Source organism: Nycticebus coucang, chromosome 12, assembly GCF_027406575.1.
Source record: "Nycticebus coucang isolate mNycCou1 chromosome 12, mNycCou1.pri, whole genome shotgun sequence".
NCBI lineage: Eukaryota > Metazoa > Chordata > Mammalia > Primates > Lorisidae > Nycticebus > Nycticebus coucang.
In genome coordinates this window covers 46,451,811-46,478,309 of record NC_069791.1, presented here as the reverse complement: position 1 = coordinate 46,478,309, position 26,499 = coordinate 46,451,811, and the positions used below count along the sequence as shown (strand labels likewise).

The 26,499-nt window shown below is 42.4% G+C and overlaps 1 long non-coding RNA gene across 1 annotated transcript; it reads right to left on the bottom strand.

The window, feature by feature from the left end:
* Positions 1–304: 304 nt before the first annotated feature.
* On the bottom strand, positions 305–26,044 carry LOC128562568 (uncharacterized). Its single transcript, XR_008373461.1, has 3 exons — positions 25,930–26,044; positions 23,006–23,134; positions 305–498 (listed from the first exon to the last, which is right to left on the bottom strand). It is a non-coding gene; the product is annotated as an uncharacterized LOC128562568 (long non-coding RNA).
* Between the last annotated feature and the right edge of the window lie 455 nt (positions 26,045–26,499).

Below are 26,499 nucleotides of genomic sequence, written 5' to 3'. Positions count from 1 at the left end.
TTGCTTGAATTAGCAGATGAATAAAAAGCAAGGATTTTTTTTTTTTTTATTAAATCATAGCTGTGTACATTAATGCAATCATGGGGTACAATGTGCTGGTTTTATATACAATTCGAAATATTTTCATCAAATTGGTTAACATAGCCTTCACCACATTCTCTTAGTTATTGTGTTAAGACATTTATATTTTACATTTAGTAAATTTCACACATACCCTTGTAAGATGCACCGTAGGTGTGGTCCCACAAATTACCCTCCCTCTACCCATCCTCCTCCCGTCCCCTCTCCTCTTTCTCCCCTTTCCCCAAATTCTTGGGCTATAATTGGGTTATGGGTTTCATATGAAAGCTATAAACTGGTTTCATAGTAGGGCTGAGTACATTGGATACTTTTTCTTCCATTCTTGAGATACTTTGCTAAGAAGAATATGTTCCAGCTCTATCCATGTAAACATAAAAGAGGTAAAGTCTCCATCAAAAGCAAGGATTTTTAATCCACCTGTAAAACAAAGTGGAAGGAGGAGATAAGAGGGAGAAATAAATTGAAAACAAAAACTTTAGAGGTCTTTGTTATGTTCTCACAATGATACACACATGTCCTCCGTGCTACCAGCAATGGGAGCTCCTTTTCTTCCTGGCACAGCTGAGCTATCATCAGCCACCTGCAGCCTCTTGTCTCTCCCTGATCTACTGTTAGGAGTGATCAAGGGGTGATTCATTCACCAAAAAGTTGTCTCTTCCTCTTTTATCCCATTGTTACTTCCAGGTTCATAGTTGTTTTCAGGATCACAGAAGGCTGATCTCTGGATAACTGAAGAGTTAAAGGTAGATTGACCTCTCAAGAGCATGTCTGACCCCTTCCCACTTGGGAAGAGTTAAAAGCAGATTGACTTCTCAAGAGCATGGCTTGCCCACTTTCCCCAATTACAGAAAGCCAGTATGATTAATGAAGAACATAGGCCCTTGATTCCATTAGCAAGTCAATGTTGGCAGTGGGAGGACCAGGGAAGTCACTTAAGCTCCTGTGCTTACGGCACCATGAGGACATTACTTGTCTCACATGGCACGTATCTGCAGTGACACGGATGCTTACGAAGAGGACAGCTCAGGTTTTTGTTCTTCAAAGAAGGGACTGGATGCAGTTTGAAAAGGCTCTTGTAGAGTTACACTGGGTGAGACAGTTTCCCTCAGATGCTAACTATGGCATAGCCAGTGGGAAACCCTGGAATCACTCAACTTTTCTTTCAACAAACATTTATTGAGTATAAAGTGTGTGCCAGGCACCATGATAGGCCAAGAAGGTCCCCAAATGAGTATCACAAGTTCCTTCCAATTCAGAAGCTCACAGCCAGGTATGAGAAGCAATCAGAAACGCCATCACTGGCTGCTGTGCAGAGGGGTCACGTCTTACTCGGAGACTTAGTCCACAGTCAGCATAGAAAGTGAAATGCCAAATGGTCCAGAAAATCACCCCACCAACAACCCCGTGAATCAAAATCTAAATAACTTCCATTGGTTTGCATTTCAGCTAAAATTTCCTTTAAACATATTTTAAAATAAGGCAAAGGTGTATTTTGTAGGGGACGGCAACAAAAAGATGTTTTTCTCTTTCTTCTTTTCTTGCTTTCTGTTTATTGAGCCTGTGCAGTTAAATTCATGCAAATTAAATGTGCATGTATTGCAGCCCCTTGACAATCCCTAAAATTAAAGTTTGCTTGAATATATAAAGTGCTTTGCAAGCATAGAGGACACATGTTTCAACTCTGCACTAAGTGGTGGAGGGGTAAGAGCTTCCTGAATGTGGGAAACAGCATGACACAGGCCTGTTGCCATGGGGGAATAATGTGACTTATTAAGCATGATCTAGAGTTTATGTCTGGAGCAGGGACGGGGGCAGTGGAGACCAAGAAAGGACCAAAACGCACCCCATTGCCAGCACAGCTGGGGAAAAGAGTGTCAGGAACATGGTGTTCACTCCCTGCCAGCCCTCACCCTCCACCCTCCCTGTCTTCCTTGGCCACTTCCCTCCACTGCTAACTACTTCCTGAAATGGCCAGATATTTTATTCTCTGTCCCAGTTGCATTGTGCTGGCTCTGACTCACAGAACATTGTTTTCTAGTTGAAGACAAGGATGTGTTTCTATTTCCTAAGCCTCTTTTCAGCTAAGGATCATCAAGTCATTTTGGAGACGTTAAATCCCTACTAAGCTGTATATTGGCCCTAAATGTAGGTGGGTCTCATTTTTCTATTGAACAGTTAGACTGTGGCCCAGTTACCCTCAGGGAACCCAGGAACCAGGATGGGAACCCTGTCCACGAGCCTGGATAGAAACCTAGATGGTGTTCCACCTTCTGCCCTGTCACTCAGACCAGGAAATGGACACATCCAGGAACCATGAGATATTGACTTCACCTCCCTGGAAAGAAAGGAAAAGTGATTTCCATATCTAGGTGCCTCTGGATAAATTAAAGAACGAAATTAAGTTAGTGAAATTTCTGTACTGGAATTTCTTTAAGATAACATGTACTATACCTAAAGCCTGAAGAGATATTTTATCAGCTAGAATTAGGTCAGGTCACATAGAACAAAGAAACCAAAATAACAGTGTTTTAAACAAAATAGGAATATATCTTCCTTTGAAATATAAGTCTATTGTAAGCGGTCCAGGGCTGGTAGAGTTATGCAAACTGTCAGGGACCCAGATTTCAGTCTTAATACTTTGTTATCTTCTCTGTGTGGGTTCTACCCCATTGTTTTAAGCGGCTGCTCAAGCTCCAGCCATCACATCCACATCTAGAGCAAAGGAAAAAAGAAAGGAAAGATGAAGGAGGAGCAAAAACAGCGCTTGACAATTATCTTATAAAGCCGTTTCCTGACAGTTGCCATATATTTATATCACTTCTACTTACAGCACTTGGCCAGAACTTAGTGGAGCCTGGGAAATATTGCCATTTCTCCTGTCTGCATGATGAGAATAAATACTATGGTAGGCAGCTCGCAGGTGCTGCCACAAATCCAGCAAGATCCCAGCGCTGACCCTGTGATCAGAGTTGACACACCCTTGCCTCTCCCCTGTCATGGGTAGCAAAGAGGTCTGTGCCTCAGAGAATCACATAACAGTGACAGGGGCCCCTCCAGACTGTCATTAAATCCCACAGCTCCTACTCATAAGGCCCGATCGCTGTGATCTAATTCTCACTGGTTCTTATTTACATGCTGGGGAAAGGAGTGGTCAACTCAATCTGCCACCACACTAGGCCTTCAAGTTTCTTGAGCACCCTGACACGGACAAAACCTGCCTCTTGGAGTCCCCTCCAAATGACATACCAGTCACCTGTCCAGGCAAAGCCATATATGTCAGGGCTCTCGCAAAACTGCTTTGTCAGATTCCTGATTTTTTCCCCAGACTCTCGGGTGTTTGGATGCTACATCAGAGGCACCTGGCATCTTCTTGAGCAATAGCGAGCATGAGTTTCCTCTGCAAGTGGACAGAACATGTGTGAGTGGTAACCAAGGAAGCAGCAGGGAAGGAGGAGGAAAGGCAGCTTGTGCAGAGAAGTAATGAGCAGAGAGGAGGAAGGAAATGGGTGGGCAGCCCTGCACAAATACATGAATGAGTCCAGTTTCCTTCTGGCGCTTCCCTATCTTGAGATACAATCCCTTTCACTTATTCTCAGGTCCACACCCCTTGGAGCTTCCCTGAGGGTCCTTCTTAGCATTGCCATGACCAACATTCCTTCCCTTTGTTGGAAGCAAAAGAAACATCTGCTGTACCGTCTTGAGGGACTCACATAAACCAGCACGCTTAAATAATGGCTAGAAAATTGTAGGCTCTCAAAATATATTCTATTTACCCATCTCCCCAACAGCTCTGATAAGCTTATTCACATCTGTAATGATTAAGAGAGGAATGTCTCTGAATGTAAATATGTAGTGATGGTCCTTCACTCCTGGTTGATTTCTGCTTTTACCTGGCTCATGTCTCAATGTAAATATGTAGCCATATTTACACTGTAAGAGAGATTTCTAAGCCCACACTCAAAGAAATATTAATCCCCTTCAGTGGAATTCGCAAAAGGAAAAGAATTGGTTTGGAAGGGCCCCTGCAGGACTGGGGTGGGGTTCCAGGGCCCCAGCAGGAAGGGCGGAGAGGAAGCATAACGCTCATTCCCACCACCTCTCTGGCTTGTGTCCAGCACAGCGTCAGCTCTGCACTAAGGAGCTAACATTAATGAATAAAAAGGTGACAGGAGATTTAATGAAGGGTCACCTTACAAAGCTGTGGGTTAAGTTTGAGAGGCCCAGGAAGGACAGTGAGCATGCAGGGGTCAACAATGTGGAAATCCTTTTCTTTCTTTTTTTTTTTTTTTATAGAGTTGGGGTCTCACTATGTTGCCCAGGCTGGAGTGCAGTGGCTGTTCACAGGTACAATCCCACTACTGATCAGCATGGAAGTTTTGACCTGCTCTGTTTCTGACCTGGGCCAGTTCACCCCTCCTTAGGCAACCTGTGTCTCCCCCGCTCTCCTCCGCTGTCCCAGGAGGTCACCATATTGATGCTGAACGTAGTGTGGACACTCAGTTGCCACAGTGCACTATAGCCGAGAACTCCTAGACAGAAGCCATCCTCCTGCCTCAGCATCCCAAGTAGCTGGGACTGCAGGCACCTGCCACTGTGTCTAGGAACAATGTGGAAATCCTTACCATCTCTCAGCCTGAAGGGACAGAGTGGCCAGCTCTGCACAGAGCTGTGGCCATCAGCAAGGGGCCCTTGGTCAGGAGCCATGGCATTTGGTAGATCAATATAGGTACTGCCCAATGCATGCCTGGCAGGAGGGAATAAGTACCTGGACTCTCTCCTCCCACCTTATGATCATTCATCAGGATCACCCACTGGCCACACCCATAGAAAGCCGAGGGTCCCAGAGAGCCTGAGAACCCCAGGGCAGGGGGGAGAAGGCAGAAGTGGACCTGGAGGACAAATGGAAAATCTAGCACAGTAGCCTTTAGAAGTCATACTGCAGATTGAGAGACAGACTAATGTGCACATAATTCTAATAAAAAGCAGTGAGGTAAGACCATAAGACCAGGCAAGGTGACTTCACTGGGGGGAGAGGACTCCCACCCTCCGCCATGGCTACGGGAGATAAAGTGGGATCATTATCAGGACCACTCACTGGAGTATTTTAAAAGATTTAGGGCTGAAAAAAACAAAATGGGACAGAGCAGGATGGCAAGGTCATGAATAGAATGTATCACCCGACTCATTTTGTAACACTGTTGTGTTCACTGGCTGCTGACAGGTCCTTAGCATGGTCTGGAGGTCTTGGAATTCTTAGATCAGATAAAACTATTTATCAAAATAACTCTACCTGCCTCCTTCTACTTCCCTCGCTCCCTCCCTGTGGCAGGCTGTATGCTGGGCCTTCGCTCCCGGTTGACTTCTGCTTTCACATGGCCACTGCCTCTTCCTTTCTATCCTGTCGACTATCCTTTTCTGACCCTTTTGGAGGGAGACTGTTGCCTGGGGAGCAACCATTATTACTTAGTGGGGGTTGAAGGTTTTCTGACAGGAACAAGCTGTGTGGACAGAGGAGGGGAAGGGAAGATTGGAGTCCTGGAAATCCTGGACAGAAGGTAAAGACTACAGAGAAATAGGGAAGGGGCCTCTCTGGGAGGGAAATGCATTAAAATTGCAGCTCATGTCTCTGTCCTTTCTCTGCTTCCTTTAGGAACAGGTGCAGAGGTGGTGGAAAAACTATCTCCCTGGTTGGAGGCGAAGCCTTCTCTCAGCTCACTTGACCCAGAACTGACCCTTGCAAAGATTAACACTGGGAACTCAGCGGTGCACAAGATCCATTCAAGTAGTCCTAGAACTATGAAGCAAGGCAGACAGACCCTGGACATGTGGCATGAATTCCTGGCGGTTGCCCTTGCCAAATATCTCCTTCACCCCGTCTATAGGGACCTGCCTGTTTATTATTTATCTTTCCCTCATTCTGCCAGTGGTCAGAGACCTGATTGCATCACCCTTCGGAGAGCTATTTTTCAGTCTGTTCCTTCTCTGTCCCTTGGAGCCACCTGGCCTCCCTCTAGATTCCTGTTTTTACTGAGTGGCTACTGTATGGTAGACAATGCATCTTATTGCTTTTACGCCTCTCCTCCCTTCCCCAATGAATCTTCAGATATCCTCAGGGTCTCCGTCTTGTCCTCCATTTGTGACCGCATGGCGGTTAAGAGCATGAACGACAGACCGCCTGGTGCTGAGAATCTGCTTCTGCCATCAGCAGCAATGTGATTTTGGACAAGCTACTTAACCTCGTTAAGCCTTAGGTTCCTAATCTGTAAAATGAGAATGATAATTGTTCTGATTTTGTAGTATTCTTGTGGAAATTGTTTTGCTTTTTTTTGTAGAGACAGAGTTTCACTTTATGGCCCTCGGTAGAGTGCCATGGCATCATATAGCTCATAGCAACCTCCAACTCCTGGGCTTAAAGCGATTCTCCTGCCTCAGCCTCCCGAGTAGCTGGGACTACAGGCGCCTGCCACAATGCCTGGCTATTTTTTGGTTGCATTTCAGCCGGGGCTGGGTTTGAACCCACCACCCTCAGTATATGGGGCCGGCGCCTTACCGACTGAGCCACAGGAGCCAATATGTGTCAAATGCTAGGCCCCACGGCTGGCCCAGTGTGAGTTCTCAGTAACAATATACTTTTAGTGTTGTCATGGTTGGGGTTATTATTATCAAGATATAGTGCAGTCCTCTCTGGAGTATTGCCTGCTGATTTCATCTATGAATTGCTTTCTATGGTTGGTTACCAGCGTAGAGAATACAAAACAATTCTCAGGTTTATCTTTCCATAAAACTCTTTTGTCCCAAAAGAGGGGTGGAGGGTGGTTTCCCACATCATTAAAGCTTCTTCTAGAGCAGCAGTTCTCAACCTGTGGGTTGCATCCCCTTTGGGGGGGCTCCTGCATATCAGATATTTACATTACAATTCGTAACAGTAGCAAAATACCATTTATGAAGTAGCAACGAAAATAATTTTATGGTTGGGGGTCACCACAACATGAAGAACTGTATTAAAGAGTCACAGCATTAGGAAGGTTGAGAACCACCATTCTAGAGCTTCCTCATAATCAGTGAACCAACTTACGTTGGCATTAAAGGTCCTTAGAAATCATTAGCCCATGGAGGCCATTTACTGGATGAAGAAAAAGAGAGTGAGTCTTACAGATTATGATCACATCAAAAGTGGGGGCAGCCTAGACTAGAAACCGTTTCTCTTAAATTCCAGTGCGACATGCTTCCTACCTCACCAGGATTTCTTGTGTCTTTCTATCTACCAATCCTCATTATCTATCAATCAATAGCCTATGTATCCTTATCTAATCTAGCTCATCTATTTGAGTCTTATTCCCCTAAATTAAATTTTTGGATCCCAAGTTTGTAATAGTGACAGCTGAGCTGCTCAGGCTTCAGGGGAAGCAGGGCCCAGCTCCCTGCCCACTGGCTGTCCCTTGGCCCTCTTCAGCAGCCCTGAGACCGCCCACATTACTGCCTTATCAGCGCTGTGCATCTGTTTCTTTGACATGGTTTCCAACTTCACTTTTCTAACCAGTTTTTCTGGAATGTAGAGTTCTCGAAGCTGTTCTGTCTTAAAAGGGGGTTGTCAACTAATACTCTCCATATGATACACTGTAAAGGGAGAGGTTTTTGGACAGATGACCCTGAACTTTGGCCTTTCCAAGGAGCCTGGAAGCCAGCCTGACTCAAGTACTAGCCAAGGTTCTGTAGGATGGGAAGGACCCTAAAACAAACAAACCCACACCCCACTTTCATCAATCCAAATATTTCTGTCCTCAGCTTGCAGCACACCCAGGATCAAGTTCCAAAAATTCCATTTAATTTTCTTAGCTTCTATATTTACTTGGTTACAATTGGGCCAGAAGGGGCCTTGGCACCAAAATTATGCAAGGAAAAGGCTTGTTTGCCTGAACTTTGTTGTCCAATTTTGCAGACATTGTAGGTTCAGATAAGGTTGTGGGTGGCCCATTGATTCTTTCTACATGTTGTTCTAAAATGAACCCAAACACTGCCATCTTCGGAGATCCCCTAGTCAAATGGTGGCAAGGACGAGGGGACATTCCTCATTTTAAAGCCAAGTTTTCCTAAAGTTCATCTCTTCTCAGCACTCTTTCTTCCAGCTGTACACTTCTCTCTGCCTACAGGTTGGGAGCAATGGCCTGAGCTTCCTCTGGCCCCTGAGCAGCTTCTTGAAGACCTCTGTGCCTACACTCTGGTTGCTCCCTGAGGAGGTCAAGGGGAGTTTTTGGAGGCGTTGCTTTCTTTCATAGTTATTGCTTCCTTTTAAACCACCAAGCTCTGCCCCAGTCAATTGAGCCTTCCAATACAGGGGTTACAATAGGGCAATGTAGGTATTATCTCTCCTATCTCAGTTTGCAGTGCTTGTGAGTGTGTGTGTGCACACATGCATGTGTTAAAGGGTGAAGGGTAAGTTTAAGTAACCCATTATCTTCTAAGCTCCCTGAGATCAGGGAGCATATCTCTCATGCTTAGTGCTATATCCTCTGGGCCTGCCACATACCTCATACATAGTTAACACTCAGTAAATACTGGTTGAAGGAAAAATGAATGTCTGCCTTAATGTATCAGTATATCTCTCCTGGAGTTAGAAAGTAAACTCACCTCTGAGATCCAGGACATAGACTGATTGTATCTGTGGAGACTTGTCAGCAAAGAGACCAATGCTATGGTATATTTCAGGGGATGCTATGAGTTCTTAATGTGTAAAATGATCCCATACTTCATGGTTCAGCAGTCCAATATTTTATATAGATTTCTGTGGGCTTGAGTGTTATTTGTTCAGCAGCTGTTCTGTATGAGAATGCTAATGTTCACATTGGGTTTGCTGGTAAGATTGAATAGCAAAGCTTGAGGGGAATAGCATTGTTTCTGGAGCCAGAATGAGTTCTAACCTTGATTTCACCATTTACCATCTGGGTGACTTCAATAAATTATTTTATCTCTCAGTGGGCTTCCTTATCTGTAAAATGGGGATAATAATACCTGCCTCTCAAACTCACGCACATTGAGTGCTATTGAGTTTGTGAGCTCTCCAGCCAAGCACTAACATACAGAGACACTCAACTAATGAGGTTTTCCCCACTTCTCTTCTCCTTCCTAAAAACAAGGTCCTAAGGAAGAAGTCAGGGATTGGGGTGGGGGTGAGGGTTTGGGGAAGTGGTGATAAAAACAGTGGCTGGTGAAAATAAATCTTCTTATGGATTAAAAATTCATCTGGGATTAGCATGTAAATCAAGTAAACAGGGAAATATGATTTTTTTCTAATTATATTATTAATATTTTAGCTAAACAACTTAACAGGTTTTATACAGTGCCTTTGTGAAAATTCAAAAAGGTACCTTCACTGGGGGTATCATCAGTCAGGTGATGGCCTGATATTAGACTGTGCCTTTGGGAACAGGTGAGAAAGTGTCATTTTCTCTGGGCAGATGCAGCTCTGAGCTGGAATGCACAGGTGGATAGGAAATGCACAGGCCAGAGATCAATTCTCATTTACCTCCTCAGACACCTGGCTCTGTACAGTGAACTACCTGCCCAACTACATGACATGGGCCTGCCACCCCAAGAGATAATTTGCAGTCACTGGGCTCAATTTTGGGCTCAGTCATTAAATATAGTAAAAATTTGTTGGGGGGGAAATTCACTGTTTAAGTCAAAAGACCTGGCTCAATTCATTTCCACTACTAACTCTGTAACCTAGAGCAGGCTAATGAGACAGGCTAATGAAAATCCACTCTTTACATTTATAAGACAGTGATAATAATACTGTATTTGTAAGCTATTGCTGCATAACAAATTATCTAAAATTCAGCAGCTTACTAAAAGAATAAGCATTTATTATCTCACACAGTTTCTGTGGATTGGTTCATGGTGAAGATGTTGATGAGTAAATTAATGGAACACAACATATCAATAGGAAGAAAGCCCAAAAAGCCCATGATCATCTCAATAGATGCAGAAAAAGAAATTGACAAATCCAAAACTCTTGATAAAAGCACTCAATAAGGCTGGGTGTGGTGGCTCATGCCTGTAGTCCCAGTGCTGTGGGAGGCCGAGGTGGGTGGATTGTCTGAGCTCAGAGGTTCAAGACCAGTATGAGCAGCAGTGAGCCAGGGTAAGATCCCGTCTCTACTAACAACATCAAAAACAGCCAGCACTGCCAGAGGAAGAAGAAAATGAACAAAAAAAGAGTACTTCAAACAAACAAGAATGAACAAGCAAACTGAAATTAAAAAAAAAAATTAAAAAAAAAGCACTCAATAAACTGGGACTAGAAGGGAATATCTTCCACCTAGTGAAGATGAAAAACCTATAGCTAATACCATATTAATGGTGAAAGACTGGATGCTTTCCCCTAAATGTCAGAAACAAGACAAGAGTGTTGCTCTTAACACTTCTATTCAGCATCGCCTTAAAGGATATAGCCAGGGTAATTAGATAAGATGAAGAAATAAAAACCATTCAGATAGGAAAAGTTGAAATAAAACCATCTCTATTCACAGATGTCATAAACTTGTATGTAGAAAATCATAAGGAATACACCAAAAAACTTTTAGAACTAATAAATGAGTTCAAGAAGGTTGCAGGATACAAGATAAATGTACAAAAATACATTGCATTTCTATACATTTGAAACGAACAATCCAAAAATCAAATTAAGAAATCAATTCCATTTATAATAGCTTAAAATAAAATACTTAGGAATAAATTTAATAAAAGAAGTGCCAAATTTATACTCTGAAAAACTATAAGGTATAATTGAAAGAACCAAAATAAGCTCTAAATAAATGGAAATCATCCCATGCTTGTGGATTAGAAAACTTAATATTGTTAAAATGGCAATATTCCCCCAAATGACCTATTCACTATAGGTTCAATAGAATCTCCATCAGAACCCCAACTGGTTTCTTGGTACAAACTGACAAGCTGACTAAAAGCCATAAAAAATTGCAAGGAATCAGAATAGCTGAAATAATCTTGAAAAAGAAGAACAAAATTGGAGGACTCACACTTTCTGATTTCTATACTTAATACAAAGCAATAGCAATCAAGACAGTGTGGCAGTGGCATATAGACTAGTGAAATAGAACTGAGAGTCCAGTAACACACCCACAAACATGAATATGGTTGACTGATTTTTGGCAAAGGTGCCAACACTATTCAATGGGGGAAAGACGAGTCTTTTAAAGAAATGCTGGGGCGGCGCCTGTGGCTCAGTCGGTAAGGCACCGGCCCCATATACCGAGAGTGATGGGTTCAAACCCAGCCCCGGCCAAACTGCAACCAAAAAATAGCCGGGCGTTGTGGCGGGCGCCTGTAGTCCCAGCTACTCAGGAGGCTGAGGCAAGAGAATCGCTTAAGCCCTGGAGTTGGAGGTTGCTGTGAGCTGTGTGAGGCCACGGCACTCTACCGAGGGCCATAAAGTGAGACTCTGTCTCTACAAAAAAAAAAAAAAAAAAAAAATGCTGGAACACCTGAATATCCACATGCAAAAGAAAAAAGTCAGACCCTTACCTCACACCATATACAAAAATTAATTCAAAATAGATCAAAGACCTCAATACAAGAGTTAACAATGTAAAACTATTATGAAAAACATAGGAATACATCTTCATGACCTTGAATTTGACAATGGATTCTTAAATATGAGTCTAAAAACATGAGCCACAAAAAAAAAATAGACAAATTGGACCTCAAAATTAAAATATTTTGTACTTCAAAATATACTATTGAAAAAGGAAGAAGATAATCCATGAAATGGAATACACTATTTACAAATCTTCTATTTGATAGGAGACTTGTATCTAGGCTATATAAAGAGCACATGTAAATCGATAATAAAAAAATAACTCAGTTAAAAAAATGGGCAAAGAATCTTAATAGACATTTCTCCAAAGAAGATATACAAATGGCCAATAACACATGAAAAGATGCTCAACATCATTAGGCATCAGGGAAATATGTGTCAAAACCGCAATGAGATGCCATTTCACATCCACTAGGGCGGCTATAACCAGAAAGTCAGATAACAAGTGTCAGCGAGTATATGGAAAATCAGAACCCTCACATACTTGTTTTGGAAAGCACTCTGTAAGTTCCTCACATACTTAAAAATAGAGTTACTAAATGGTCTAGTAATTCTACTCCTAGGTGTATACCCAAGAGAAGTTAAAACATAGATTCATACAAAAGTTGTGTATGAATACGTATAGCAGCATCAGTTATAATAGCCCGAAGTTGGAAACAATCCAAATGTCTATGAACTGACGAACGGGTACACAAAATGTGTTTACGTACAATGGAATGTTATTCAGCCATAACATGAAATGAAGTTCTGATACATGCTACAACATGGATGTACTTGAAAACATCATGCTAAGTATAAGAAATCAGTCACAGAACACCACATTCTATATGATTCCATTTATATGAAATGTCCAAAAGAGGCAAATCTATAGAGACAGAAACTGACTTCGTGGTTGCCTAGGGCTAGGTAAGCTGAGGAGGCAGGGAAGTGATAGAAAAAGAACATGAGTTTTGTTTTTTTTTTTTAAGGTGAAGAATGTGTTCTAAATTTGACTTGTGATAGCTGCAGGTATCTATAAATATACTATTACAGAAACCAGTGAATTGTGCCCTTAAGATGGGTGAATTGTAAGGTATGTGAATTATAGTTTAATAAAGCTGTTATTAAAAAATGTTTGGAGCAGCTGCAGTTATCTGAACTCTTCATAGAGACTGGAGAATGCACTTGCAAGTTGCTCCTGCCTGCTGTTGTCAGGAGGTCTGAGATCCTCATTATGTGAACTTCCCTGCTGGGCTGCTGAGCACCCTCACAAGATGGCAGCTGGCTTCCCCCACCCAAGAGCATGTGAAGCACAAGCTAAAAAGTCTTTAATGACCTAACCTTGGAGGCCACACCCCATCATTTCTGCAATATTCTATTGCCTGTATAGTCAGTTCTATTCAGTGTGGGAGTGGCTACAGAAGGACCTGGATACCAGGAGGTGAGAATCATTTGGAGCTGCTAGCTATGCAAATACCTGCCTCAAAAAGCAGCTTTCATTATCAAATGAGGTACTGGGTAAACAACACTGTGTAAATTTTAGCCTGCTATCTAAATATTAAATAATATTCAATTTATCATTGACCTTGATTAATTGTCCAAAGCTAATTAATTGCATTTTACTGATAAATGTTTGCTGCTTTAGTTGCTCAGAACTAGTGTCCAACTATCTGCCCAGTTGAGGTGCATATTTGAGACTATGTGTTCTTATGGGCATTTAGTTGACGGGGGATACATAGACATGAGGAAAAAGCAGGGTTCTAGGATTTACCAAGGGTGAGACCCAAAGGACCACATCCAGCTCAACTGCAGCCCTGCTTGTCAACCCAGTACCTCATTTGTCTCCTCACAGTTTTATTATGTGGGATGAAACGAGGCAAAAGGTATGTTGCAAAATTAACAAAGGGAAAGGGAAAAGAAACTCAAGACTTTTGAGTGATTTTCCCTGGGTAAGTGTCTGGGGAAAGACACTTTGCACCCCAGCTTGTGTGGGATCTGGTCAGCTTCAGGCCAGCCCCAAGGGTGCAGTTTCAGACAGGATGGAGATGAGGGTGTGGTAGAGAGAACTAAAGCCAGATGTCTGAGTGGCCGGCTGCTCCCTGCCTTTGTGGCTGCCCCTCCCTCCCAAGTTCAGGGCTTCAGAAACACAACCCTCCCCAGCCTTTAAAGCCCAGGACAGCTGTGCCTCCCAAGCTGTCCTCTGGTATCTGTTGGCTGTGATTCTCTCACAGGCAACATGTAGAGTGTAGGTTCAACACAACTACAGGACTGCCCTCACAGGTTCACAAGTTAAGGCAGAGTCTGGTTATTAAGATAGTTTTCTTAATTGTCCTGAATGTTTCTTTCTAACTTTCTGAGTCTAATCCATTCTTCATCTCCAGGGGCACTCTTGGGAGAAATCTAGTCTCCCATTCTTTTAGTCCAAGCTTCCTCCCTCAGTTCCCTAAGCAATCTATTATCTCACCTATCCAGGTATTCTCCTTTATAATTTTGCAAATATTGGTTAACATATGTATTAGACATTTCTAGACTGTTCAGGGATCTTATCTCCTGTAGTCATGTTGGTGATGCTATCATCATTTAAAGCCCAATGAAATGGACACATGACAGGCAGAGCAGTTTGCCTAGTTGCAAACAGCTAGTAACTGGCTCCCCTCCCGACTCTGCCCCTCTTTTCTTTCGCCCCAGACACTAGGGTTTTCCTTAACCTACAGTACCTCTGTTCTTCCTTGGGGATATATGTAGAAATAGATAATGTTGTTACAGGCCATGGAAGCCATTCTCCCGAAACACCGTCTCCTGGTCTGAGTCATAAACACCAGTCCAGCTCCTGTAGATGTTAATAAGAAGACAGAGTGAATACTCTGGGATAGCCAGAGACCAGTATGGGAGGAGCTGATAATAATGCAAGACTATTCACTCCAGAGGCCCCAGGTGAGCTTTGCAATCATTTTTACCTTCTAAAGCTCCTCTAGACTGTGTAGAGGGTACCTAAGTTGCTTTGGGCTCCATCCTGGTGTGGATTCCTGCCTCATGGGAGTGGGATGGGGTTGGGGTAGAAACTAGACCACCCTCTGTGGGCACATGGAGGTGGGAGGGAGGACACACGGATGCCTTATGTAGAGATCTAATCACTCTTGTTATTTTGGGCCCCCCCTTATAGCACCTAGCACAAGCTGTCACACAAGTACTGAATCAATAGTTTTTGAATTTAATTAAATTGTAACCAATATTTTGTTTTCTTTGTTCCCCCTCCAGGAAACTTACCCTACAAATGAAATTTATCCTAAGCTACAAATGAAATTTATCCCTCACTTACTTTCTTCCACCTCCCTTCCTTTCATCATCTTTTTTTTATCTTCTTTCTTACCTCTTTCTGTACCTCTGCGACATTTATATAGAATGTTACCACCTTCAGAGCCCCTGCCAGTCTCCCAAACCCAACACAGGGAAGGGAAGAATATGAACAATGAGACTTTCCCAAATAATCCTACTTGATCTGGAAGTTTCACCACATTACTGCCCACAATGCATATGAAATATAAATGATCACTAATTCATTTCACCCCAGATCCTAGTGTTTTGTTCTCCCTATTTTATTTTTCCCACTTCCTAGATTAAAAAGCTGTTATTCATAGTCCTGCACGCCCATCCCTGGAGGGAGCGGTTGGTAGGAGGAAGAAACAACACAACTTTTAGTTTCCTGTGGGTGGCCCCAGAGGGTGTCTGAGCAGATGTTCAGGGAATTAGCTTCTGCATTTATAAATCTGTGGCTGGATGACTTTGGTAAGATGTGAGTATTCAATAAGCTGCCACTTGAGCACCTCTGCCCACCTTTTCTACTTTTTTCATTGTAGTCCAATTCTATCATCTAAATGAACTCTTCCACTTTCTGAGAGTCTAGTTTCTGACAGTAATGACTACCATTGTCTAATGTTCAGGAAAGGTTTCAAAATTAGTTAGATCATATTATATATTGATACTTCTGTTTTCAACCAAGTCAGGGACTTCAAAGATGTCAGAAAAGTATCATTCAGCAATTGGCTTCAAGAAAGTGATACATAGAAATGTCTTGGCCAATGTCTACAGTTTTCCTCGAAAATTTTATGCAAGCTTCCTCAAGACACAATGCGGTAACATAGCCCAATTATTCTTGCTTCTGTCTGCTTTGGAAGCAGACCATATTGAAGTGATGCGAAATTAGTTTTTTCTTAGGGAGAAAAGCCCTTTGTGACAAATGGCAGAGAAATCCAACCGCTGAAATAAAAACCCAACTCTTGATGTCAAACTCCTGCTCAGGGATTATTTGAGAATTTGAACTTGGCAATTTATTTTAAAGTGACCATACATTTATATATTATAAAGTGTATGATTCCAAAGGATGGAAGGGAAGAAATATACAGGAGAAAAGAAAGAAAAGAATATCAACGAAGTGGAATCCAGTAACTTTAAAGATCCTTAGGGAACGATTTTTTTTTTTTTTTAAGACAGAGAAGTCCAAGGGAACTGTTTGTTCCATAAGAAAACAATATGGTTCTAATAACATAAGAAAAAATGATCCTGATCCATGAGAAAGGGAATGGTAGAAAGAAAAATTATCTTGGCAAGGCCATGAGTTGCTTTGAAATGATCTCAGAAGTGGAAAGTTTGCCAGGCTACCAGTGAAAAGAATGGAAAAAAAGTGGAAATAATCTGCTTAGAAAACCAGAAAAGCCAAAGCAGGAAGTGAAATGCAACTAGCAAAGGACATAAACAGAAACAGAAAAATAACCATGTATTACTTAAATACTTAAGACATAAATGAGAGATACAGAAAAATATCTTTCATTAGTGAAAATAGAAAGCTAAAAATATTAGATACTTAAATGCCAAAGTTAAAAATAATTTTAACTACAAATGTCAATTCTTACCTCAAGTCTCTCCATTCATACGGTTGTGTATGCCTTTTTTTTCGCAGTTGCCGGGGCTGGCCTTGAACCCACCACCCCGGTATATAGGGCTGGCATCCTACTCCTTGAGGCATAGGCGCTGCCCAGTTGCATATGCCTTATAAAAAGCATTTTGGTGCTTATTCTGCTAGATGTGATCTGTAAGATGCAGCACTTAAAATGCGGCTAGTTCAAATTGAGATGTGTTGTAAGTATAAAATAGATTATGAAGATTTGGTAAAAAAACTCATTAGGAGTTTTTATATCGATTACATGTTGAGATTATTATATTTTAGATAATCATGTTAAATACAATATATTAAAATTAATTCAACCTATTCTGATTTTTAAATGTGGCTCCTAGAAAATTTAGAAGTACATGAGTGGGTCATATTAAATTACTACTGGACAATGTTGTTTTACTTTTTATTCTGTATACATAATAGTCACAAAGCCTTTGCTAACTTTTGGTAAATGTACTAGAAAAGGATCATCTGAAGTTAATTAAAATGAGAATGGGGGGGGTGGTGGAAAAAAAATGAGAATCAAATTTTCACCAAAGGTAGTTAAAAATAATATGATATTTATCTTGAAACTGTGATAAAAATTATTATAAATATTTTAAATGAAATTTGTTATACTTGAAATTTTATAAAAATTCTTAAGAAAAAAGGTCAATAAATAAAGTGATTTAGGGCTAGATGGACCGACTTTTTTTTAATGAAAGCTTAATGCTACATCTTTCACTCCACATTTCTCTTTGATAACACAATTATAAAAAGGATATTTTTGCAAAAATACTTGAAGAGTTCATCAATTTCCTAGATGGGCTCTCATGGCATTTTAATGGTTAGATCATTTGTAGGGACCGTCCTGTAGCATCCCTGTTGACTTTCTCCTCAATTTTTTATTGATCTAGCTATCCAGATCCTTATTTGCTGGTGGCTTTGCATATGATTTGTCCAAAGTCCTTCTCATATTTCATGAGATCTTGCAACTGTAGGGAGTTAGGTGCCAAGATGTGAGGAATGAAGATCCCTGTAAATATTTGCAGAGCTAGGGTAACACTGCAGACAGGTCTATACCATATATTGCCACTGAACACCACTGTTAATGTCACTGTTATTTTTCAAAACGTCACCTTTAATGAATTCTTTAAAAACATCACCTTAAATGAATGACTGCATAACAATCTCTCTTATGAGTAAACCATATTCTATAATTTGTGAAATCATTCTCTTATTTTCCAGTGTTTATATAGTTTTCTCCCCTCTTTTGCTATTAAAAACAATGTAGGAAATAACATTTCTGAACACAAATCTTTATACCTTCTGGGCTTTGTTTCTGATAGCTACCTAGAGGTATAAAAATGTGGACATTTTTATCCAAACTGCCAAATAGTTTTCTGGATAGTAGTAGTTTATATTGCCTAGCAGTGCATAACTTCATGAATTCATACCCTTGCCAACATTATTACCAAGAAAAATACTTTTGCTAATCTAATATGTAAAAATGACACCCATTTATTTTTCATTTGAATTTCTTTGATAATGGATTAAAAAATTGATGTCTTTCCAACACTGAGTCTTCCATTCATGAAAAAGTTCTATTTCTTCATTTATTTGGGTCTTTTCTTACTTTAACATTGTCATCTTCTCAATAAAGGTTTTGTACATTTACTACATCTCTAGACATTGTGCAGTTTTTGTTGATTTTGTGAACGGGATGTTTTCCCCATTAAGTTTTCTAATTGTTTATTACCTATTTATAGGCATTTATTAACTTTAATAGCTTTATTGTTTACTTATCATACAATTCATTCATTTAAAATGTACAATTCCGATTGAGTGCAGTGGCTCACACCTGTGATCTCAGCACTCTGGGAGGCCAAGATGGGAGGATCCCTTGAGCTCAGGAGTTTGAGATCAGCCTGAGCAAGAGATACTGTCTCTGCAAAAAAATAGAGAAATCAGCCATGGTGTTGTGGCAGACACCTGTAGTCTCAGTTCCTCTGGAGGCTGAGACAGGAGGATCGCTTGAGCCCAGGAGTTTGAGGTTGCTATGAGTTAGGCTGACATCACAGCACTCTAGCCTGGGCGACAGAGTGAGACTTTGTCTCAAAAAATAAATAAATAAAAAGTATGATTCAATGGTCGTTAGTTTAGTATATTAAAAAATATGGGCCCTGGGCGGCGCCTGTGGCTCAAGGAGTAGGGCGCCGGTCCCATATGCCGGAGGTGGCAGGTTCAAACCTAGCCCTGGCCAAAAATCAAAAAAAAAAAAAATATGGGCCCTTTCCACAGCCAATTTTATTAATAGAACATTTTCATCACCTTAAGAGGAAATCCAGTGTCCGTTTAGTTATCCCTCATTCTCCTGTCCCTCTCCAGCTCCTCCAGCCCTAATCAAACACCGGTGTACTTTCCGTCTCTCTGTATTTTTCCCATACAAGTACTAATCAGGCCTGACCCAGTTAGCTCCTGATACCTGATAAGACGGAGCACTCTCCGGGTGGTGTGGGCGAAGACGCTCTGATTCTCTACCTGGCCTTCCATATGAATGGAATCATACTCTGTGTGGTCTTTTGTACCTTGCTTCTTTCACTGAGCATAATATTTTAAGGTTTTTTTAAGTTGTGGTGTGTTCTAGTACTTCATTTCTTTCTAAGACTGAGTAATATTCCGTAGTATGAATATATATTGTTGATTTTTAGATGTTGATTTTGCTTCTCATAACATTGCTGAATACTTCTATTAATTTTATTGACATTAATTTTCTGTGCAGATTTTCTGTAGATAATCCTGCCCTCTGTCAGTAGGGGCAGTTTTATAAATTCCCTTTGCACTTTGTACACTTCTTTTTCTTTTTTTTTTTTTTTTGTAGAGACAGAGTCTCACTTTATGGCCCTTGGTAGAGTGCGGTGGCCTCACACAGCTCACAGCAACCTCCAACTCCTGGGCTTAAGGGATTCTTTTGCCTCAGCCTCCGGAGTAGCTGGGACTACAGGCGCCCGCCACAACGCCTGGCTATTTTTTTTGGTTGCAGTTTGGCCGGGGCCGGGTTTGAACCCGCCACCCTCGGTATATGAGGCTGGCGCCCTACCGACTGGGCCACAGGCGCCGCCCAGTACACTTCTTTTTCTAATCCTTGTCTTTCTTATTTCATTGATTAGGATTCTAGTATAGAATGGAAATGCTGATGGAAACATCCTTGTCTTATTCCTGACTTGAATGTAAATGCTTTCAGATTTTACCATGAAATATGAGGTTATCTATAGGATTTTGGTTAACACACCTTTTGGATTAATAACATTTTCTTTTTCTTTTTTTTTTTTTATTGTTGGGGATTCATTGAGGGTACAATAAGCCAGGCTACACTGATTGCAATTGTTAGGTAAAGTCCCTCTTGCAATCATTATTTTATTCTTGATAAGTTTTTTCTTGATAAGTGACAGACCTAAATGTTGGCCTTTTCCCATCTATCAAGATGGTCAGGGCAGCACCTATGGCTCAGTCGGTAAGGCGCCAACCCCATATACCGAGGTGGCGGGTTCAAACCTGGCCCCAGCCGAACTGCAAACAAAAAATAGCCGGGTGTTGTGGCGGGCGCCTGTAGTCCCAGCTACTCGGGAGGCTGAGGCAAGAGAATCGCTTAAGCCCAGGAGTTGGAGGTTGCTGTGAGCTGTGTGATGCCATGGCACTCTACAGAGGGCCATAAAGTGAAACTCTGTCTCTACAAAAAAAAAAAAAAAAAAAAAAGATGGTCAAATTTCCCCCTTTTCCTCTGTTGATGTCATGTGTTAATGCAAAGATTTTCTGATGTTTCATTCCACCTGATCAAACAATTCTTCAGTGTTTTTCAGTAGCCATTCAACATTTTCAATTATTCAACATTATTGATTGGCTATTATGTCAGATGTAGAAATACAAAGATAAATAGTCTCTTTCTTTAAAAAGTCTCCCATTTCATAGCCAGGCATTGTGGCGGGTGCCTGTAGTCCCACCTACCTGGGAGGCTGAGGCCAGAGGATTGCTTGAGCCCGAGTTGGAGGTTGCTGTGAGCTATCATGCCACCGCCCTCTACCCAGGGTGACATAGGGAGACTCTGTCTCCAAAAAAAAAAAAAAAAAGTCTCCCATTTCCCTAGATAAGTAAGAGGATGGAGCAGGTGAATAACAAGCATTTAACGTTTACTATGTGCCAGGTACTCTTTTAGATACTGCAGAAATGTAGTCTGATTTCATTTCTCTCCGCAGCTTTATGGGATAAGTACAATGATTTTATCCATGTTATGGATTAGATATCTGAGGCCTGTAGAATTAAGTGATTTGCTCAAAACCAGCATTCAAACCAAGACTTTCTGGCTGTAATACCCAGGCTCTTAACAATATGTATGTGGCAGATGTCATGGTTATTGAGAGTGTGGAGACCCATTTTAAGTTAGGGTGGGTGGGAGCTTTATGACTTCCAGAAAATGTTAGATCTGAGTGATCCTTCATTGGTGGGCAGGCATGAGAGCTCCAGACAGCAACTGAGCCCGGGGGGAAGGGAGAAGGAAGTGAGCAAAGTCCCAGAGTCAGGAAAGTAAAGAGATAGCCCAGGAACCAAAGAGCACAGCAGTTGGCTGTGATGTATAAATTGTGTACAATGGTGATGGAGAGTAAATCTGGAGGGAGTGGTTGGTGGATTGACCCTTGTGGTGATGGGCATAGCCTGGAGGATGGGAGGCCAGGATCTCAGGCAGGAGCTCGTGGCGAGCAACAGTGAGAACTCCTCACCTGCTCTTCATTGCTGTCGGGACACAGCCCAACCAAATCATTTATCCTGGGGGACCAGGCCCAATATAGCTGGCCCCTTCTTTCTCCCCCAGCCTCAGTTTACCCTTTGTCCTGTCAGGTCCAGCCTCATGGGTCTCTCTCAGTTTCCTGAACCTTCTGCAGTTTTTCTGATCAAATAGTCTGCATAAATTGTATCCCCTGTTAGCAGTGTTCTTCTTCCTGTCAGCAGCCCACCTCCATTTGTCTAGTCATGGGTTAGTCCTTGACCTTGTCCTTCTCTTTTTACAGAGCACCGTATTTTGCTGTATATAATGTGCTCCCATCTGTAGTGCACACCCACATTTTGGGCCCAAACTTTCAAGAAAAAATTTTTTTTCTTTTAATTAAAAAAAAATTTTTTTTATTTTTAATTTTAGCTTGCTTGTTCATTCTTCTTCATTTGAAGTACTCTTTTTTTTTTTTTTTTGTTCATTTTCTTCTTCCTCTGGTGATGCTCTTTCCCATTGCCTCCCCAGTAGCGGGGATTACAGACGCCCACCACAACGTGTGGCTGTTTTTGATGTTAGTAGAGACCGGGTCTTACTCTGGCTCACTGCTGCTCATACTGGTCTTGAACCTCTGAGCTCAGGCAATCCACCCGCCTCAGCCTCCCACAGCTCTGGGACTACAGGCGTAAGCCAACACGCCTGGCCTCTTTTAATTTTTTAATTAAAATTTTTATTTGTCTATATTTAGGTGCTTGCTTTTTGTGTTATAAAGGAATATTGGCATTTATTTTTTAACATGTATAGTACAAGAAATTTTATGTAACAAATATTTACAAAACACCAGAACAGATACAAAATATTTGATATTTGTATTTGATATTTAATACAATATAAGAAATTGTATGTACCAGTAACACATTTATGATATGTATGCATCATAGAAGGCCAAGAGTTCTTTGTCACTGTCAATTATCAGAAGTACTGTCATTCCAGGGCTTCAGGTCCGCCCAGATCTCTGCTTGTTCCCTGTAGCTGTGACACCTTTCAGGAAAGTGCAAGGTGGTGGGAGGCCACAGGTGAGCACATGGTGAGGGCAGGCAGGAAGCACACAGGCTGCAGGACACTGTTTGGGGGGCTGCACTGCTCCCAGCCCTGTTGGCTGCTGGGATGCCAAGCCGCTGCCTGTCACACCCTGGGCACTAGGGCTGGCCGGGGGGGCTGGGGTCTCAAGTCCTTCACTACCACATGTGCTGCTCTACCCAGCACTGTACCAAAGCGTCCCTTCATGGCGTCACCTGCACCCCTGGCCCTGGGGGGTGCAGGCCAAGGCATTAACTCACCTGCAGCAGGAGGGCCATGAGCTCATTCCCTGATAGCTGTGGGAGAACTTGATTTTGTTGCACGTTTATAGTAAGTTCAACAAAACCTATTGCCAGATTCCAGGGTATTATTTTGCATACAGATGTTGCTACTGCTGTCTAGAGTTGCACTTTTAATACATAGGCATAAATAAAAGAATTAAAAACATTTACATAGAAAGGGAATCAATACTATCCATGTATAATGTGCATGCTCATTTTTTCCTTTTTTATTCAGGCAAAACAATGGCATCTCATACATGGCAAAATAAGGTACTCACGTCAGTTTGTAGCTATCCATTTAGTGTTTTCTTGAGGATCCTTTGTCTTCTCTGCCAGGTTATACATTGTATTGCTGGAGCAGGGGCAGTCTGTGTCTGTTTCTGCTTCTTTAGTTCCCAGCACACAGCCTGGCACAGAGAAGGTGCTCAATAAACATTTGTTAACTGAATGAATAAAAGAATGATTTATCTGACCGAGGGAGGGTATGAAGTCAGCAGGAATAGGATTAGCAGGGAAGAAAGGAGATTGCAGAAGTTTTTAGAAAGAAGAATGGACTCGACTCAATGACTGACTAAACATGGGGATGAGAGAGGTGGAAGAATTAGGAATGGCTCTTAAGTTTAGCCCCTAAAGGATTAGTTAAGGGAGAAGTTCTACTGTTAACAGAAATAGGGAATCAAGAGAGATGATGAATTTTAATATATATATACATATATATATTCTTTTTTTAGAGACAGAGTCTCAAGCTGTTGCCCTGGGTAGAGTGCTGTGACATCATAGCTCACAGCAGCCTCCAACTAGGGCTTAAGCCATCCTCTTCTCTCAGTTTTTTTTCTATTTTTAGTAGAGATGGGGTCTCGCTTTTGCTCAGGCTGGTCTCAAACCCATGAGCTCAAGTAATCCACCCCCCTCGGCCTATGAATTTTATTTTAAATATATCAAATCACTGTAAAGACCCTGAGGAAGATGATAACCAAAAGACACTTGCAGGTCGAAATGGTCATATGGGTTTATAGAGATGCTTTCAAAGGAAACCACCACCTGTTCTAGAAAGTGGGTGTAATAAATAAAGGAAAGAGAATAAACAGAATAGCAGAGGCCCTGGGAACTGGATCTTGACACTAGTCTATATGAAGGAGGCGATAAAGGGAAGAGGAGTTGACACAGGGGACAGAGGAGCAGATGGAGAGAGAGACACGAGGTCTGTACTGTGTTACTGATGCCTTGGGCAAGGTGAGCCCCACTGGGTGCAACGTGAACATCACAGAGAAGAGGGACCAAAACGTAGGCCCTGGCCTTTAGACAACCCCCGGTGACCTCTGACAGCAAAGTTTCTACAGTATTAGGTGGAACAACATACTGATTTCAGGATGAGAAGAGACTGCTTGTCTCTCCTGCCACTGATGTGAGAAGTGTGGTAATGGGAAGGAAATAAAAACAGGATTGTAGAAAGAGTGACATAGCAGAAGAAAATCAAGGAACATTTCTCAAATTATCAGAAGTCTGAATGTGCTTGTAAGCCAAGGGGAAAACGTCTGTGGAGAGGAGAGAGCAAAGGGGCTGTGGGATGGAGAAGGGGAATGCATAGGGATGGTGGTGCTTATTGGGGTAAGGAGGGTTCTGGAAGAAGTGAGGGAATAGGAGATATGGCTGACTTGAGTAAAAGAGGGTGCCCGTCTCTGAGACTGAAAGGACCAGAGTCTCTGGAGACAGAGAAAGAGGGTGAGGCATCAACATCAGGCAGGGAGGAGGTGATCATTTCTGGTGGTGAGGAGGACAGAGTGTGTGAAGGGTGTAGAGGCCTATGGAACAAGCACCTGCAGCAGTCTGCAGACGGGGGAAGGGATGAGTTGCTGTCCTGGAGCAGGCTGCCAGGAGTGACACAGCCTCTTTCAAATGCTCCAGACCCATGAAAACAAAAAGAAGAAAGAGAGAGAGAGGAAAACAAGGTTTTCAGGCTGTCATGGAGCAGCAGCATTGTGGGACTGGGTTCACAGCTGGCCCAGCCACGACCCACCCCATCTGTGCCCCTCTGAGGGCTGTGGGAAGCGGCGCTTTCCTGTGTACACAGGTGGGGGAGCACACATTTCCAAAACCTAGCCCCACCTCTGGCCCATCCCAGATGGGGACACCCTTCCTTTGGGCTGTGAACTCTACTGCACAGTCAAGCTCAGGGCAGCCTGAAGCCAGTAATGAAAAGCCCTCACATTTCCTCTCATAACAACTTCGAAAGGGCTTTCCCCAAATATGATCTCATTTCATTCTCATGGCCCCACAGCATTATTGTCCCCAATTTACAGATGACAATCATTGAATGTCTTGAGTGAGGCCAGACAACTAATATGCATCTAGGCCTGTTGATTTGAAAGCCCATCACCCACGCCTCATTGTCTGTGCCTGACTGATCCATGTTGGGGGTAAGGAGGTGGGCTCTGGGATGTGGGGGATGAGAATAGCAAAAGTCCAGCACCAGCCATGCAGCCTTAGCTCGCTCAGGGTAGATGCCTCTATCCGTGGGGTAGGGAAGCCATCCATCCCCAATTCTGCTAGAAAGAACTGATGGTGCCTATAAACTAAAGATTCTTGGGAAATAGAAGCAGAACAGGCCATTTATGTGTGTTTGGTGATGGTGGTAGTGACTGGGATACGGACAGGGAGGAGAAATATCTAAAACTATACTTGTCAAGGCTTAGCCAACCTCGTTGCTTGAGACCCACGAGGAAATAGCTGACTTCCTTCGTCCCTATCTTCATCCTCAGTGGCATGTCCACTCCCCAGTGAAGGGCACTGGGATGTGTGGCCCTGGGCAAGTCACTTTGTCTCCTCTCTGGGCTTGGGCTTCCTTTCCTGGAAAATGGCAACGTTGGACTAGATTCCTAAGGTCTGATTAATTTGAGTAGTCTCTGAGTCCGGGATTCTTAGGAAAATGGAAACGATTAGAGCAGGAAGAGAAGAGTTTCTTCCTGGTGACCTGGGTTCAAACTCTGCTTTCCCACAGTGGCAGTGAAGTCTTCAATGGGTCTGTGAACGACCATCATTTTCTTAGAGGTAGAGTATGCTCTTGTCCTCTATGCAAAACTAGCTAACTAGCCAACTAGCCATCAAACTAACTAACCCCCAATCAACCAACCAGCCAACCAAATAACCAGCTAACTAACCAACCAACTAACTCATGAACCAACAAGCTAATGAAAACTCGCACCTGAGCAGCAGGCGAGCGCAGGAAAGAAGCCTTTGTGAACATCCTCTTCTGCGGCAGACAGCGACTGGGCTAAATCTAAAGCTCCAGCAGCTGGATGGCAGCCCTGAGATGTTTCCTGACACAACCTGTAACTGCTCAGTGTTCCTCAGCTTGCAGGGCAAAGGCGATTTTGGTTTCATGCGGCTGTGCCAAGTGTGGAGAGAGGCCTCGTGTGCACTTTCAGTCATGTGACCTGGTGACTCAGGCCCTTTCTGGTTCCTGCTTGTCAGAGTCTGGGAACCAGAGAGGAAAGGTAAGAAATGATGTTGCAGTGGCTCTCCTGGAGGGTCTGGGCTTGAGCAATAGCATGTTGTTGTACGGGCTACCCTGAACCTTTTTATGTGAGCATAATAAAATTCTCTTCTAGCCACAGAACTGCCACTTGGACATGACGTTTCCAGAGCTCATGTGTTCCATCTCCTCACTCCAACAGGAATAAGCCAAAATCATCCGAGGGAGACAAAAAAAACTCCATTCCACCACTTCCTTTAATGAAATAATTTGGTAGTTAGCCACCTCATCACCAAAAAT